General features: G+C 45.3%; 1 pseudogene; it reads right to left on the bottom strand.

Annotated features, from left to right (window-relative positions):
- Nucleotides 1-2,127: 2,127 nt before the first annotated feature.
- On the bottom strand, nucleotides 2,128-2,997 carry LOC138562531 (vomeronasal type-2 receptor 26-like; annotated as a pseudogene).
- Nucleotides 2,998-18,228: the final 15,231 nt, after the last annotated feature.

Below are 18,228 nucleotides of genomic sequence, written 5' to 3'. Positions count from 1 at the left end.
TACAAAGAACATACAAGTGCTTTATTTAAAAGCTACAACAGTTACCAAAGTCAATTGACAAACGGATAGCTATTCGGCTCTCACAGTAACGTAACAAACTTCAACGAAGGTTCGATGCATTAGTAAGAGAGACCGTACATTGGAATACTTGGGCTTTTTATATTGTTTGTCCAGACCTTGGCCAACCCCCTCGCAGGTTAACCATTCTAGGGGTCGGGCCTATGGGTTCCTAGCCAGGTCAATCCTATAATATATGCATTTTGATTTGTTTCGCTGATATAGTTGTACATTTACACATAGGTCAGCAATAGGACAAGGTCTCAGTTCGCGACCCCAACAAGTGGCCTGCAGGCATATTCATTATTTGTGTGTACGGAGGTCACAACGGCCAGAATCGTACTCAGAATGTCATTCAGCCTCCATTTTGATGTTCAGGGTGACTTCCATATTAAAAGAGAACCTAAAATGGCGGCCTAATCGAAGATGGCGACTTACATTACTTTTTCTAAGGTCAAGACCCTGCCGCGGAGTTTGTTCACATATGATGTTTTAGACAACTTGGCGTAAGCCAATACACATACAATTGCTGCGATAGGAGGCATAATATTGTTTCAATTCCGACAATGCTACTGGATTGAAACCTCAACTGATATCAGTATGGTTAAGCCCCGCCCTTAAAAAAACATTGCGTCCCCACAGCTGATAGCATGTGAAATTAGTAAAGGAAGTAGAACAAAGTGTTTAATGGGTGTAATTAAGTCACAGGCCAGCTGTTCATATTAAAGACATATTACACCTGCAAGAAGCAATACTTACTACATGAATCCCCAGAGGAAATTAGGCAATGGCAGGGGATAAGCATCTAACACAATCTGCATTGATGGAAAACAATATTGTTCTTTGGTAGAGTATTGGTTTACTTATGTCATCATTTAAAGGCACAGAACACTTCATAAAATGGAGGCTGTTTACTGCGCATTAATAAGACTAGGCGATGTTGAGCACCTAATTTCCATCTGATTCAGCTCCAGAAATTTGGAAAACTAAACTGTACGCTTCCCCTAGTGGATGCAAATCCATCAACCCAATGCATTGCTAATCCCACTGTCTTGCAGAATTGGAAATTTCTTGTATGTTAAAATTAGGAGATTGGATGAAGGAGCCAATCCCCGAACCCCCCACCCCAAGGCACGCCCGGCCACAAGACAATTAGCCTTAAAAATTAACTTCATACTAACAGAGTAAAATACCTCGCTATTGACGTATGATGATTGAATGTAACACTAGCCATCCCCGGCTACATAACATTGCATGTAATGCTTTACAAACAAGTTTCTTAATATATTCAATTAACAGGGAAACACAACATGTTTCTTAATATTGTCAGGTAAGCGGGAAACAATTTCTTACCCAAAGTTATATCAAAAATAAAAATGGCAAAAGATGTGCTCTGTAAATCCCAACAGTGTGACCGGGCAAAACATTACCTACAGCCTTATTGCCTCCTACTTATCTCCAATCTACCCACACTCTATTCCCTCCCAGTTCTACCTACCCCAACCTCATGGGGAGTAATGTCACTCTGAACCACCCCAAGCTAAAAGGGAAACCACATTGATCTTTCAAAGTTCTCGTTTTACTGAAGGCCTAGACAGCTTTGGACTTGCTGGCCCTCATTCCGAGTATGGTGGTAGTCAAGGCGCTATTTGTGCCATGACTGCCTCCCATACCGTTACCGACTTCGGTTTGGTTCAATGGGGACTTACTGGTCCATTCCGACCTTGGAGGGACCGGTAAGTCCCCATTTACCAAACCATTCCCCATTCCCATTTGAGCCTTAATAAGGCTCAAATGGGAAAGGGGAGGGCGCAAATAACGGGCCAGCGTATGCAAAGCCCGTTATTTGCACCCAGGTCCCTTAACGGGTCCCGTCCTTAACACCTGGTCGGACCAGGCATTAAGGAAGGGACCCGCTAAGGGACCTCGTAGTAGGGCGGTAAGGGATTACCGGCACCGGTCTCCTTACCGGTGCCCAGTATATCCCTTACTGCTCTACTCGGAATGAGGGCCTCTGTCTTAAAGTGAGTTGTCAATATCTGATTTTAGTTGCTTATTGCATTTTACCAGTTAGATATTCTTTTTGTTGTTTTCAGGCCTCAATAAAATAATGTAGCACTTGGGAAAGAATATGCAGCCGAGCAGGCCAGCACTGGAGCACAGGATGGCAAACACCTCCACGGCCACCATGTACTTGCCCCGGGTGCTCAGGTACGCTGGGATGAAGGAGATCCACACACTGACAAACACCAGCATGCTGAAGGTGATCAGCTCGGCCTTGTGGAAGCTTCCAGGGAGATTCCTGGAGAGAAAGGCCACGATGAAGCTGACGGTGGCGAGGAGGCCCATGTATCCCAGCATGCAGTAGAAGAAGATGGTGTCCCCTTCATTACACTCAAAGATGATCTTCTCATTATAAGATTTAAGGTTCATTTCTGGGAAAGGTGTAGACTTCGGCAACCAAATAACACAGATAAGAAGTTGTATTAGTGAACAGGAGCTCACTATGGACCAGGGTGTCTTGGATCCCAGTCACTTCCTTGCAGTGCTGTTGGGATGTGTCGCCTTGAAGGCAAGGACAACAATGATAGTTTTTGCCAGAACAGCTCCAATACTAAAGGAAAAAACAACCCCAAAGAACGTCTGCCGGAGCATGCAGGTGACTTTCCTAGGGTGGCCGATGAAGATGAAGGAGCAGAGGAAGCAAAAGATGAGGGCAGAGAGGAGGAGGTAGCTGAGCCCTCGGTTGTTGGCTTTGACAATGGCTGTGTGTCGATGCTTGATGAAGATGCATAGGACAGAAGCATTGAGAAGGATCAGGAAGGCAGCAGTGCAGGTGAGAGTGAGGCCCAGGCTATCTTCATAGGAGAGGACATCCATCCCTTTGGGAACGCATTGATCATGTCCATCATTGGACCATTGCTCCTCCGGGCACGACATACATCTTAACGAGTCTGAAAAGAAAGAAAAAATGTTTAGTTAGTGCATTCAGGTGTTAGTTAATCATTTATTAATTCTCTCACTTTGTAAAGCACCAAATACTGTACTTTGCTTCTCGACCTCCCCAAAGAGCTGCCGCGAGTCACTGATAGGGTGGTGAGTGACAATGTTTCATCCCAGCCTTTCAGATGGTTCTACATGGATCCCAATGATTGGAGACTTTAACTGGACCCAAGGAGTGTTGTAATATGATTTCAAACTGCAAATACTTGATTACTTACTGGACATTTCTTCCAATTGTTTAGTCCCAACTTTGAGACAGGAATATTTTTTGGTCACAAAATTAAAAAAAAATGTGTGATTATTTCTTATGTACAAGATCAAAAAATGTCCTCTCATCCTCGCACTTCCTGAGTCAGCTACCAAAGCAATAAGGCCATTTCAATGCCCAGATCCACAAAGCAAGGGAGAGAGCTATGTAGCAAGGGAGAGAGCTATGTAGCAAGGGAGAGAGCTATGTAGCAAGGGAGAGAGCTATGTAGCAAGGGAGAGCGCTATGTAGACTAAAATGAGAGACAAGCTCAGTACAAGAAATAACCCACTGTTCCTTACCTCATCATCCTTCTTCTTCATCATAGTCCTTACTTTTACAATAAGATGTTTACAAACAGGAGAACTACAAACCAAAGAGCAGATCGCTCTCTAGATGCCAACCAGAGGACAACTACCAGAAGACAACTAGGTGTCGTCACATCTCAAAAGATAGAGTATAAATGAGCTCAGCAGCTTAAGAACAAGGAATGGTTCAGCTGGAAACCATCACATTTAGCAGACAAGGGATATCCAATGGGAGGGCTAAGAAAACACCACAAAAGGAAATCCTACTTGTTGGGCCAGGAAGGCATCATTTCCATCAGTGATCTCCACTGATGACTGACACAAAGTCCTCCTGAGCTTGAGAATAGGGGGAAGACATCCTTAACATAGTTCACAAAGGATTCAGACCCCCTTTGTCTTGGAGCAAAGATACAGCAAAAGAAGGCCCAACCTTGAATAGTGCTCCCTGGACCAGGTGATGCACATGGTTAGAGAATCACCAATACCACTCTGGGTTCCTGGATGGTGCCTTACTTGGAGACATGTAAAGTGATTTCTTACACATGAGACACTTGCAGTGATAAGGGAATTGTCAGGACATGTTGGTGGTCCCTTGTCATCCTATGTGTAGTCTTTGCCTGCACCACAATACTGGGAGGAATAGGAGCAAAGATCTGATTAATTGTGTGTTCTGTTGTGGTCTTCAGCCCAAGGCTGCACACTAGACCCTGCTGCATGCTTCTGCTTTTCTCTCTGTGGTGATGGGGGATCCTTAGCAGGTGACTTATTGAAGAAGAGGAATGCAGAGGCAGAGGCTAAGGTCAGCAGTTTGTCATATGCTGCTGCCTCAGATTGTCAGCAACTCTTAAAGCCCTGCAGAGCCTGGCCAGGGAGTAGGATCCTCTTTTAGGATGGCTGTGATAGGGAAGCACACCAGAGCTGTATGGAGCGGGATGGGGAGTGGGACGTGACACTCTGTCTGCCTTCGATAGAGTTATGGACGCTGTTAGCGTCCTCTCCTACAGTCCCTTAGCCATTGCTGGTGTATGTCAGTGATCTGTTCTCAAAAGAACGAAGAAGAGTGATAGGCCCTGACTGCCCCGCAGTACAAAATAAGCTTTGACTCTCCCATATACACTGTAACAAACTATCCTCACCCCTGACATGTGTCAGCAGTAACACGCCCATACACAGTGTAATATATTTTCCTTATTCCTCACAGATATCAGCTTTGACACTTCTATGCACATTATAATAAAATGGTTTTACCCCTGACATGTGTCAGCTATGACACTTCCATACACACGGTAATAAACTGTCCTAAACCCACACACTTGGATAAAGTTGTCTTAAACCCCATAAACAAGGTGATGAATTGGCCTTACCCCTCACAGGATACTGATGGTGGCTCTTCTGAAAATGTTATTTTGGGCAAAGTAAACTCGGAGTGAACCACAAATAGACCGCCCAGCATGAGGTCGCCTTCCTTGGAATACACTTGCTGCTTCCAGGTGGGAAGTTTGCATGCAGGATGCAGGATGCAGGTGGCAGAGACGCATCAGTCATGCAGGATGCAGGCGGCAGAGACGCATCAGTCATGCAGGATGCAGGCGGCAGAGACGCATCAGTCATGTAGGATGCAGGCGGTAGAGACGCATCAGTCATGCAGGATGCAGGCGGCAGAGGCGCATCAGTCATGCAGGATAGCACACGGCAGAGACGCATCAGTCATGCAGGATGCAGGCGGCAGAGACGCATCAGTCATGCAGGATAGCACACGGCAGAGACGCATCAGTCATGCAGCATGCAGGCGGCAGAGATGCATCAGTCATGCAGGATAGCAGGAGGAATCGTAGGTAAATATAGTTATGCATAGTCACGTTTTCTTTTGTGAATCTCGGGGGTTGTCGGGGTTGTACAAGCACAGCTCACACCCTGCACTGCCACTGGTTTACACACAAAAATTCGTGTCTACCTGAGGTCTGAAGCACAATTGTCGTGTTTCCTATTACAGCAGGAGGACAATACAATAAGCACTTTTTGTTATGTGAAGGATGCTTCAAGAACTTTTAATAAGAAAAGAAAGTGATTTCAGGACCACACACTGCAACAAATGTAAAGTTCCGGCTTTCCATGCAGGAATGTGTGAACTGCTCAAAAGCTCAAAGTTCTTATACTCGGGAACATTGAGCCAGCAAATGACTAGTGCATAAGGGACATGGCACAAGTTATGGCTTCCAAAGCCATCGTTCACTCCAATGATGCCCTCATAACTCCTGATTATATATCAGAGGCATGTGGGAACGATCCTGTAATTAAACAGAACTTCACTCCATTTTAATTAAACCCATTGAAGCCAATTAGTACAATCTGTGTTTTTTTTTCAGGTCAGAAATGGGTTTTGTAAAGTCAACAACAATAAGGTGTGTACATGTTGATTGTTTCCCGCCCTGTATCATTGCCACGCCTCCTTTCTGTACCTTGTATGTGTGCATTTCAAACATGACCACAATGCGCAAAAAGGTTTAATGTAGTTTCCAACTCTTAACACTAATCAAAAGCTACAACAGTAGTGCCATTAATGATGTGTGCTAAATGATATCTGACATCCTGTGCTATGGCATTGGAAAAGAAAACACAACACCAGGAAAAGGGTCTGACCTTCCAGAGGGTCCCAGAGGTGGTGCCAGCTGGCTTCTCAGTGTGTCATCGTTTGTGGTTTTGCAAAGGAGGGGCACATAAAGAGCGGGGAGGACCACCACACCCTCGGATCACATTAGCTGGCCAACTCCTCCTGTCTTCTCTGAGTGAGCCAGCTCTTCCACACTCAACCCCTCTGCGCCAGAAGGGGGCGCTGAAGGTGCAAAATGCTCTGAGTTTGCACAAGAAGCTACAAGCCTGTAGGAGGTGTTGCACATGTTCAACATGCAGCCATGAAACCAACCTGCCGGAGCCTCTGACAGGGGGGCGGAGCCCAATGCATATCCATTTCCATCCACAATTGGCTACTCTAACTTGATTTAGAGTTTGTCTTATAAGGTGTTGCTTGCGACACCTAAACCCCTAAACTATTATGAGCCCACCCATTGACAAACCATGGTCATGCTAAACCCTATGGCCATTGCCCTCCATTCCTGCCTCTCCCGCCCAAACTCCCCCTCGTGGGAACTCTTTGAGCTTGCTTTAATCAAGCCTTACAATCAGACGTTGCACTCCAAGTGACTGGAAGTTTTTTTTAAAGCAGTCTTCTGAGAGTTAACGACTTCATTTCAGTTCTAAATACACTAGTGGTGTAACATAAACGTCTTACCAGGCCTGTCTTCAGTCACTCGATGTATAAACACTCTGCATCTCCTTCACTGGAGTCCTGCTGAAATGCTCGAACTAACAAGGGATGGACAAGCATGGGGTGTATGAAGTGGGGCTTCCAGAGGGACGCTGAACCTCCAGCAGCCTTGCTGCCATTCTCCAGGCCATTCTTACACGTTGTGCAAGGGGGAAACCGATGGCTTTCGTACAGGTCCTGCCTGTTCATAATAAAAAGTCATTGATCTGGTGTAGTCTTAGGATTTAAAACCCAAAAGGGAAGTTGAAAAATGGTAAACACATTTTTTGGGGCACAATCAATTTTAGCTGATGTGTTTTTTAGAAAATCCCAGGATCACATATCTGATCACAAGATCCATGTTTCATAAGGAATGTGAAGAGTGAACCCGGTGCAGCCTACGTAGAGGACTTCTGTTAGGGGAGGCAGCTGTGGGGCGCATAGATTATAATGTGAATGGCAAGAGGGAACTCAGTGCAGCCTACGAAGAGGACTTCTGTTAGGGGAGGCAGCTGTGGGGTAAATAGATTATAATATCAATGGGAAGAGGGTAAAAATGTATAGTAGTGAGACAATGTCCCGGTTGTGCATTAGGAGCATCCCTAGATTGTTTATAGACAATCCGAGGTTCCAGAAGAACTTTAGCGGAGTGGGCAACAAGTGCTCCAGAGATTGGATAATACTTATTATTGAGAGAGCCGAGGAGGAGGCAAAGGCAGAGAGTGAACACATTGAGGCATATGAGAAACTATTTGCTGAGAGTACCACCATAAAGGACGCTAAGTCATAACTTGAGAAACTAGAGTTAGAATTGAAAAGATTTCGAGAACTGAATCTGGATCAAAAAATTAACAAGTTACAGAAAGATTTAAGTAATTATAAGGAGGAACGTATATACCCATAACTACGAGTTGGGTTTTATACTGAAGTAATAGGTGACCAATCCAATCAGCGCCATAATAGGTATGTTACTTTCTTAAACTCATCGGGTTCCTCTAGCGACTCAGACCAAACCTCCGGACAACAAGGTAGCGCGAGAGTAAGGGGTCAGCAACAACCACAGCCGCAAATTTTTCCAAGAGGGGGACAACGCGGTCGAACGAGACAAAGACATCAACAATTTGGACCAGGGTTGAAAACCCACCAATAGTATACGAATCAATGAGGAATGATAAAATACCTATTTTCAATTTGTCATCACACTTGCTTACGTATATGGACTGGAGTGTGTCAGCTAGAGGTCTGTCCGTTGTCCCGGTAACCAAGACCAACACTTTTGCATGTGAAATGGAATTCCAACAGTTCTTCCGTAATATTTTGGCTAAACACTTCTTTGTTGCGTATACACCGAATCAGAAGAATGAAAACAGAGATACTGGAGACAGGAAGGAACCAGGAAAAATTGCGAATATAACTGGCCTTAAGATAAAGTCACAGTTCTATCCTCCTCCCCATGCTTGCCCGCCACAGATTCAGGCATTTGAGAACATTGTTATTAAACAAATGCACGAGGCTCTCAAGAAAAAGAATTTACATCTAGACAATCTTAATCAAGTGGAAAGATCGAGCCTAAAAGACCTAAGCAACAATGACGATATCACCATAAAACCTGCCCCTAAAGACGTAGGCATTGTGGTCATGGATGCCAACAAATATGACGAGGAATGCATGTGCCTTTTGGCAGATACGGGGGCATATAAAAAACTGGACTGAGAACCTACAGCAAGATTTCAGGAGGAACTTACCAGCTTAATCAGACATGCAGTGGATGAAAGATGGATAAACAAGGAAGAGATCATGTTTCTATCGAAAAGTTATCCAAAACTAGGGGCATTTTACATACTGCCGAATGTGCATAAAATCAAGAAAATCCAGACGGCCGATTGTATCTGCGATTGACTCACTGTTGGAGCCATTGGGCCTCATTACAAGGCTGGCGGGAGCCGTCCCTGTAATTGAATTTTTTCTGGTGCTCAGAAATGGGCAATTACCGGGTCATTACGGCCTTGCTGGACGCAGTATTTGCCCATTCCTGGGCGCTGGGAAAAATTCTTCCCCATTCCCATTTGAGCCCCTTAGGGCTCAATGTGAATGGGGAAGCCGGATGCACTGGAACTGTTATGAACGGTGCCTGTGCATCCGACATGCTGTGCTCACGGGTGCTGCTCTGCCTGCCAACTTGTAGTTTGCCAGTCCGGAAACTACGGCACCGGCAAACTTATCGGTACCGTAGTTCCTGGACCGACAAACTTATAATGAGGCCCATTGTCTGTATTTAGAGAATTCTTTTAAAAACCTTTTGTACAGGCAATGCGCGTGTATGTATAGGACACGGTAGACATGATCAAGATTCTAAATCAGATCATTATTAATCAAGACAACATCCTTGCCACTGTGGGTGTGGAATCGTTATACACTTTGATACCACGGTTACATTGCCTGGATTTACTGGGTAACTATTTAGATCAACGGCCAAATCCACATTCTCCCCCGACGGGGTTTATACTAGAGTGTGCACGATTAGCGATGTGTGAAAACTATTGCCTCTATAAAAGACAGATATATAAACAACTGAGAGGTGTGAGCATGGGCGCAACTTTCGCGCCGGATGTTGCCAATCTATATATTGCTAATTTTGAAGACTGGTACATTCTGGGTACAGAGAATAAACTGAAACAACAAAGTTTTGCTCCAAATTTGGTGTTGTGGAAGTGTTACATAGATGACGTGTTCTTAATATGGAGAGGCTCTAGTTCATCACTTGTAGCCTTCTTTGAATGGGTGAACATCCGTGATAGAAACATTAGGTTCACCTTGGAAAGAGATGAGATGCAGGTGAGTTTCCTGGACCAGATGATCTGCAAATCAGGTAACCAATTGGAGACTACACTGTATTGAAAGTCCACGGACTAACATTTTTTGTTAAATTTTTTGAGTTTTAATCCTGAGGGTTTGAAACACAATCTGCCTTATGGTCAATTTCTCCAGATCCGGAGGTACTGTACCAATAAGTGGACTTCATAGAGCATGCAACTAAATTAAAGGAGAGACTAGTGGATAGGGATATCCTAAGAAACTAGTAAGACAAAATATTAAGCGGGCACGCAATACACAATGGGCCTCATTACGACCCAGGCGGTAAGGGGTTAACGGCAGCGTTAACAGCGCCGACCCTTACCGCCTGAGTACGAGGTCCCTTAGCGCCATGGCGCTTTTAACACCTGCTTTTAGCAGGTGTTAAAATCCATGGCGCTAAGGGACCATGGAGTTAATTACGCCACCGTAATTTACAGTGGCGTAATTAACGCCTTCCCCACTCCCATTATGCCCTATGGGGCAAAAATGGGAATGGGGAAGGGTAAATGGGGATTGGGGACTTACCGCCCCGCCAAGGTCGAAATGGGGCGGTAAGTCCGCCAACCACCATGGCGTAAACATAGTTTACGCCATGGTGGTAAAGTCACGGCCCAGGCGGTAACTTACCGCCTGGGTCGTAATGAGGCCCAATGAGAGATATGCCTGACTGCAAATGAAAAACCAGAGAGAAACCAAATGATCTGTATCTCAACTTATTCTCCCATTAGTAATGCCCTCAAAAAGAGCATCGAGATAAACTGGCACCTTATTAAACAGCCTGATAGCCTTGATAAAAAAACAACGTTCACCTTTAAAAAGAATTACAATCTGAGGCAAAGACTTGTACATACATATTTTGACAAGCCAATTGACCAGACAATAATGAACCAGTGGGATTTACCCCAGTCACGGGCCATTACAAATGCGGGAACTGTGCCGCGTGCCCTTACACTGAGACCAGACATGTCTTTGAGTATGGGAATATCAAATGGCAACTTCGGGGGCCATACGAACTGCCTTAGCAAAGATATTGTTTACATTAACCTATGCCCTTGTTCTCTCATATACGTGGATAAAACCACTAGGCAAGTTAGGATGAGAATTCCAGAACACAGATCCTGTGTGAAAACAGGATGAAAGACAAACCCCTAGTCGAGCATTTCATGCCAGCAGGACACACCGAGAGAGACATCAGATGCTTTGTTTTAAAAACCCTTAGGGTTCCGTCACGGGGAGGCGATGTGAGCACTATGTTACATAGACTGGAACAACGCTGGATTTATTCTCTAGATTCAGTGAGAAATGGTATGAACATTGCCGTTGAATGGAACAAGCTGCTGTAATACAAAAATGACTGAGCCCTTTCCTGCAGTATTCGCCCAGATGGAATGATAGAACTCCCATGAACTGGATCATATGTGAAGGGAACATCAGGGAACAACATCACTATTGGTGGTAGAGAGTTGACATTTAACCCCGTTAATGTGGCGATCGATACACCTCACATATGTACAAAGGATACAGACCATTTTGTGCATCATCACGTCTACATTAGAAGTGGATGATGAACTGGATCATGAATTGTGATCAGGAATGAACACTTCTATGTTTTGACTTGGGTGTGAACAGCTTGTCTGGCAAGTTTGGGACTAGTGCGGTTTTTACTAATTGCATTTGTAATGCACAACCGGGACATTGACTTGCCACTATTCTTTTTTACCCTGGCCAGGCATCTCTTTTGGACCGAAGGAGTGTACCAGTCATGTGGGAGAGTCCTGTCGATCAGGGATTAGTCCTGTTTCTTTTTCCATGATGCAGTGCATAAAGAGGGTATATTTTCCACCGCGCGATGTGAGAGGAGAACGTCTCGTTGATGAACCACAGGTGAGATATGCATCAGATTGTTAGCTCTGAGGTGTGACGGTAGCTTTGTTAGATGGCCATAGATACAAACATATAGGTGTACATTGGTGTGACCCTACATGCTATGGGCTGCCTTCCCAGGGACAGATATTGGGGACCGTTTTCCTGAGGTGAAACCAGTTTCTGTTAACGATTAAGACAACGATTGGCAGTTTTTGACCGCGCAATTGATAATGCACGTTTGCCCATGTTTTTTATATAGAAACGACTTGACAACTAATTAGGTGATTTCGAGCAGACTGCTAACAAGCTCTATACCTGTGTACACACGCAATCCCTTTGCTGGAGGCAGTGATGTGTGCCGGTTAATTATATAAACAGTGAGTTTTTTAGAAACCTTTATTATAGACTGTGCTGAGTATGTGCAGTTCGCAATGTCCAGGCATGCGTTTCAGACATTGAATAGATACGGGCCACCAGGATGTTAGTAACAGATGGCACTTTGTGCTTGTTTCAGAGTCGCGTGAGGTTACTACTTGGTTGGTGATTTAAACCTTGGAGAGGGCCGTGGGACCAAGTGTTCAGTGAGAAGTTGGTCCCTTACATCTGCATCCAGTTGCAGTGCATAACACTATAAGTAAGTAGTGTGAATATAGTGAAACATTGATGTGAACATGTCAAAACATTGAGGTGGACATTGACAATAGAGCATTAGGTTTACTCTGTGCTTATGTGATTTACCGGCTTTGTGATAGGTTTCATCGTGAAGCACTGCAAATTAATTACAGAGTTTGCCCCACCACCTCTAACAAGGATTGGAGGTGAGTGCAAATGGTTTCAATTATGCTTGATTTAAAAGCACAATTCAGATGTGCTGATTATACAATGAAAGAGGGAGGACAGTATTTTGATGTTTGTTTCTTTTTTATGTAGAGATATTTCTTGGAAGGTATCTGCCACCAGAGTATGTTGCGAGTGTGAGGGAAGATTTAAACCTCATTTCTTTTGTCCTGAAGAAGGTCAGAATCATGTGTGGCTGCAATTACAAGACTCTGTTCAGTCGACCAAAACATGTGTAGAGCATGTCAATAAGTTAGTTATTCTATTGTACATGTATACATGCCTACATGAGATGTGTGTAACATGAATAATAACATCTGTATAGGAATACAAGGAGGGCATCAGTTATAGGTGAACCCTTTTGTGTGTGTGTGGTGAATATTGGCAATGGATGAGTATGAGAACATATGGGTATGAAAGGTGGGAATAATTAGATGTCCAGAATATGATTTATGTATGTAACATGTGTATATTGTTTTCACTATCTTGATATTGTGGGAAATAAATTGATGGTTTTGTATTAAATACTCTGTTAATCTTGTCTGTATAAAATCATTACCAGGTTCCACTGCTCTGTATATCTCTATTTTATTGAATGACTACATTTTGGAAACAACTTTTTGGTGACAGTTTATTCACATGACTACATTTTTTTGGATACATTTTTATATAGAACCTTTCAAATCATTATCAAAGAATACTTTGGCATATCGGTCCTTTTCACTTTGCAAAGGACTAGTAATGTTCAGGTGGCGGCTGGACTGCTGTAGTACAACAATAAGCCCTTATGTTGCGTGAATACGGTTGCGGGACAATTCACACTACACATTTGAGCCTTGGTAAAGTGTGCCATGATATGTTTTCTACTATCTGCATGACGCTCTTGTACCTTATTAGTCTTTTATCATAACTGACATCAAATCTCACCACACTTCTCAACTCTCAACACCAAACCTAGCGACCAGCACCAGAAGAAAGACAGCTCTGATAAATCTAAATTGGTGTGGGTCACCAATTAAACCAAGTCAGATTGTGCAAACATACTGTGACAGTCATCATCAAGATCACAGGTATGTCTACCTCATGTTATAGGTCATGTCCCAGTGGGCTTCATGCATACTCTACCTGATGAGGATTCCTTTAGAACTGCATGCATCAACCAATCAGTAGAGACCTCTTGCATTGCTCCTTATGCTCCTGCTAAACACACGTAACCCATTTTAGAACTGCATGCATCAACCAATCAGTAGAGACATCTTGCATTGCTCCTTATGCTCCTGCTAAACACACTTAACCCATTTCAGAACTGCATGCATCAACCAATCAGTAGAGACCTCTTGCATTGCTCATTATGCTCCTGCTAAACAAACTTAACCCATTTCAGAACTGCATGCATCAACCAATCAGTAGAGACCTCTTGCATTGCTTCTTATGCTCCTGCTAAACACACTTAACCCATTTCAGAACTGCATGCATCAACCAATCAGTAGAGACCTCTTGCATTGCTCCTTATGCTCCTGCTAAACACACTTAACCCATTTCAGAACTGCATGCATCAACCAATCAGTAGAGACCTATTGCATTGCTCCTTATGCTCCTGCTAAACAAACTTAACCCATTTCAGAACTGCATGCATCAACCAATCAGTAGAGACCTCTTGCATTGCTCCTTATGCTCATGCTAAACAAACTTAACCCATTTCAGAACTGCATGCATCAACCAATCAGTAGAGACCTCTTGCAGTCCTCCTTATGCTCCTGCTAAACACACTTAACCCATTTCAGAACAGCATGCATCAACCAATCAGTAGAGATATATTGCATTGCTCCTTATGCTCCTGCTAAACACACTTAGCCCATTTCAGAACTGCATGCATCAACCAATCAGTAGAGACCTCTTGCATTCCTCCTTATGCTCCTGCTAAACACACTTAACCCATTTCAGAACAGCATGCATCAACCAATCAGTAGAGATATATTGCATTGCTCCTTATGCTCCTGCTAAACACACTTAGCCCATTTCAGAACTGCATGCATCAACCAATCAGTAGAGACCTCTTGCATTGCTCATTATGCTCCTGCTAAACACACTTAACCCATTTCAGAACTGCATGCATCAACCAATCAGTAGAGATCTCTTGCATTGCTCCTTATGCTCCTGCTAAACACACTTAACCCATTTCAGAACTGCATGCATCAACCAATCAGTAGAGACCTCTTGCATTGCTCCTTATGCTCCTGCTAAACACATTTAACCCATTTTAGAACTGCGTGCATCAACTAATCAGTAGAGACCTCTTGCATTGCTCCTTATGCTCCTGCTAAACACACTTAACCCATTTCAGAACTGCATGCATCAACCAATCAGTAGAGACCTCTTGCATTGCTCCTTATGCTCCTGCTAAACACACTTAACCAATTTCAGAACTGCATGCATCAACCAATCGGTAGAGACCTCTTGCATTGCTCCTTATGCTCCTGCTAAACACACTTAACCCATTTCAGAACTGCATGCATCAACCAATCAGTTGAGACCTCTTGCATTGCTGCTTATGCTCCTGCTAAACACACTTAACCCATTTCAGAACTGCATGCATCAACCAATCAGTAGAGACCTCTTGCATTGCTCGTTATGCTCCTGCTAAACAAACTTAACCCATTTCAGAACTGCATGCATCAACCAATCAGTAGAGACCTCTTGCATTGCTCCTTATGCTCCTGCTAAACACACTTAACCCATTTCAGAACTGCATGCATCAACCAATCAGTAGAGACCTCTTGCATTGCTCCTTATGCTCCTGCTAAACACACTTAACCCATTTCAGAACTGCATGCATCAACCAATCAGTAGAGACCTCTTGCATTGCTCCTTATGCTCCTGCTAAACAAACTGAACCCATTTCAGAACTGCATGCATCAGCCAATCAGTAGAGACCTCTTGCATTGCTCCTTATGCTCCTGCTAAACAAACTTAACCCATTTCAGAACAGCATGCATCAACCAATCAGTAGAGATATATTGCATTGCTCCTTATGCTCCTGCTAAACACACTTAGCCCATCTCAGAACTGCATGCATCAACCAATCAGTAGAGACCTCTTGCATTGCTCCTTATGCTCCTGCTAAACACACTTAACCCATTTCAGAACTGCATGCATCAACCAATCAGTAGAGACCTCTTGCATTGCTCGTTATGCTCCTGCTAAACAAACTTAACCCATTTCAGAACTGCATGCATCAACCAATCAGTAGAGACCTCTTGCATTGCTCCTTATGCTCCTGCTAAACACACTTAACCCATTTCAGAACTGCATGCATCAACCAATCAGTAGAGACCTCTTGCATTGCTCCTTATGCTCCTGCTAAACACACTTAACCCATTTCAGAACTGCATGCATCAACCAATCAGTAGAGACCTCTTGCATTGCTCCTTATGCTCCTGCTAAACACACTTAACCCATTTCAGAACTGCATGCATCAACCAATCAGTAGAGACCTCTTGCATTGCTCCTTATGCTCCTGCTAAACAAACTGAACCCATTTCAGAACTGCATGCATCAACCAATCAGTAGAGACCTCTTGCATTGCTCCTTATGCTCCTGCTAAACACACTTAACCCATTTCAGAACAGCATGCATCAACCAATCAGTAGAGATATATTGCATTGCTCCTTATGCTCCTGCTAAACACACTTAACCCATTTCAGAACTGCATGCATCAACCAATCAGTAGAGACCTCTTGCATTGCTCCTTATGCTCCTGCTAAACAAACTTAACCCATTTCAGAACGGCATGCATCAACCAATCAGTAGAGACCTCTTGCATTGCTCCTTATGCTCCTGCTAAACAAACTTAACCCATTTCAGAACTGCATGCATCAACCAATCAGTAGAGACCTCTTGCATTGCTCCTTATGCTCCTACTAAACACACTTAACCCATTTCAGAACTGCATGCATCAACCAATCAGTAGAGATATATTGCATTGCTCCTCATGCTCCTGCTAAACACACTTAACCCATTTCAGAACTGTATGCATCAACCAATCAGTAGAGACCCCTTGCATTGCTCCTTATGCAGCGCACATCGATTCATGGAAGGCCGTGCGCGAGAAAACCATCGGATGTGCGATAAAAAAGTGCGCGGCGCACGTTGGCGCACAGGCCATCTAACTGCGTGCGCCAGGTCACAACGAAAATCGCACAGGCCACAGCGAAAATCGCACATAGCGCGGCGCACGCAACAAAAGTAGGCGGAACACGGGGCGTAACACTCGGAATGGGGAACAACTTGCCAAAATGTGGGCGTCACGGGGGAAGTACAGGGTACAAGTGCGCGGAACGCCCACACGCTCGCCTACAACACGTATTCATGGAATAGAATAGGGCAAAAAAGCGCACGCTCAAACCAGCGCACAGGCACAATCACGACCGCCACAAGAAAGCAGGCGGTAGCGTCTCTGCGCCTGTAAGAAATATGCACCAAAAGGTGCGCCAAAAAATGGCACCTATATACTGCCATGATGAATGTCCCATACTGTGGCCCTCCAGGACAAATGACGTGCAAAGGGGTACCCACAAACACGGACACCCGCTGACAAAAAATACGTGTGCGTGTATACCGGGGTGCGCGGGAAGTCTCACATGCGAATTGGCAGGGCATGTGAATTCCAGGGGTTTGCGGGAAGTTCCACACGCGATTTGTCAGGGTACGTGGATTACAGGGGTGCGCGGGAAGTTCCACACGTGATTTGGCCGTGTATGTGGATTTCAGGGGTGCACGGGAAGTTCCACACGCGAATTGGCCGGGTACGTGGATTTCAGGGGTGCGCGGGAAGTTCCACACGCGATTTGTCAGGGTACGTGGATTTCAGTGGTGCGCGGGAAGTTCCACATGCGATTTGGCCGTATACGTGGATTTCAGGGGTGCGCGGGAAGTTCCACACACGAATTGGCCGGGTACGTGGATTTTAGGGGTGCGCAGGAAGTTCCACACGCGATTTGTCAGGGTACGTGGATTTCAGTGGTGCGCGGGAAGTTCCACACGCGATTTGGCCGTGTACGTGGATCTCAGGGGTGCGCGGGAAGTACCACACGCGATTTGGCCGGGTACGTGGATTTCAGGGGTGCGCGGGAAGTTCCACACGCGATTTGTCAGGGTACGTGGATTTCAGTGGTGCGCGGGAAATTCTACACGCGATTTGGCTGTGTGCTCCCAGGTATTCCCTGTACACCCTCCATGGCCCCTGCAGGCAGCACACACCGCAGGGGACTACCCTGCACACCTGCTCATGTCTCCCACCACCCCCACCCCCCAGCAGTGCAGGGGCAGCCTCCACCAGGCCCCCACTCATGTCTCCCACCACCCCCACACCCCAGCAGTGCAGGGGCAGCCTCCACCAGGCCCCCACTCATGTCTACCACCACCCCCACCCCCCAGAAGTGCAGGGGCAGCCTCCACCAGGCCCCCACTCATGTCTACCACCACCCCCACCCCCCAGCCACCAGGGGCACCCTCCACCAGGCCCCCACTCATGTCTCCCACCACCCCCACCCCCCAGCCACCAGGGGCAGCCTCCACCAGGCCCCCACTCATGTCTACCACCACCCCCACCCCCCAGCAGTGCAGGGGCACCCTCCACCAGGCCCCCACTCATGTCTCCCACCACCCCCACCCCCCAGCAGTGCAGGGGCAGCCTCCACCAGGCCCCCACTCATATCTACCACCACCCCCAACCCCCAGCCACCAGGGGC

The sequence above is a fragment of the Ambystoma mexicanum genome, unplaced genomic scaffold, assembly GCF_040938575.1.
Source record: "Ambystoma mexicanum isolate Mex_15411 unplaced genomic scaffold, UKY_AmexF1_1 Mex_scaf57, whole genome shotgun sequence".
NCBI lineage: Eukaryota > Metazoa > Chordata > Amphibia > Caudata > Ambystomatidae > Ambystoma > Ambystoma mexicanum.
The sequence above is the reverse complement of the archived record's forward strand: the minus strand, read 5'-3'. Positions and strand labels throughout refer to the sequence as shown.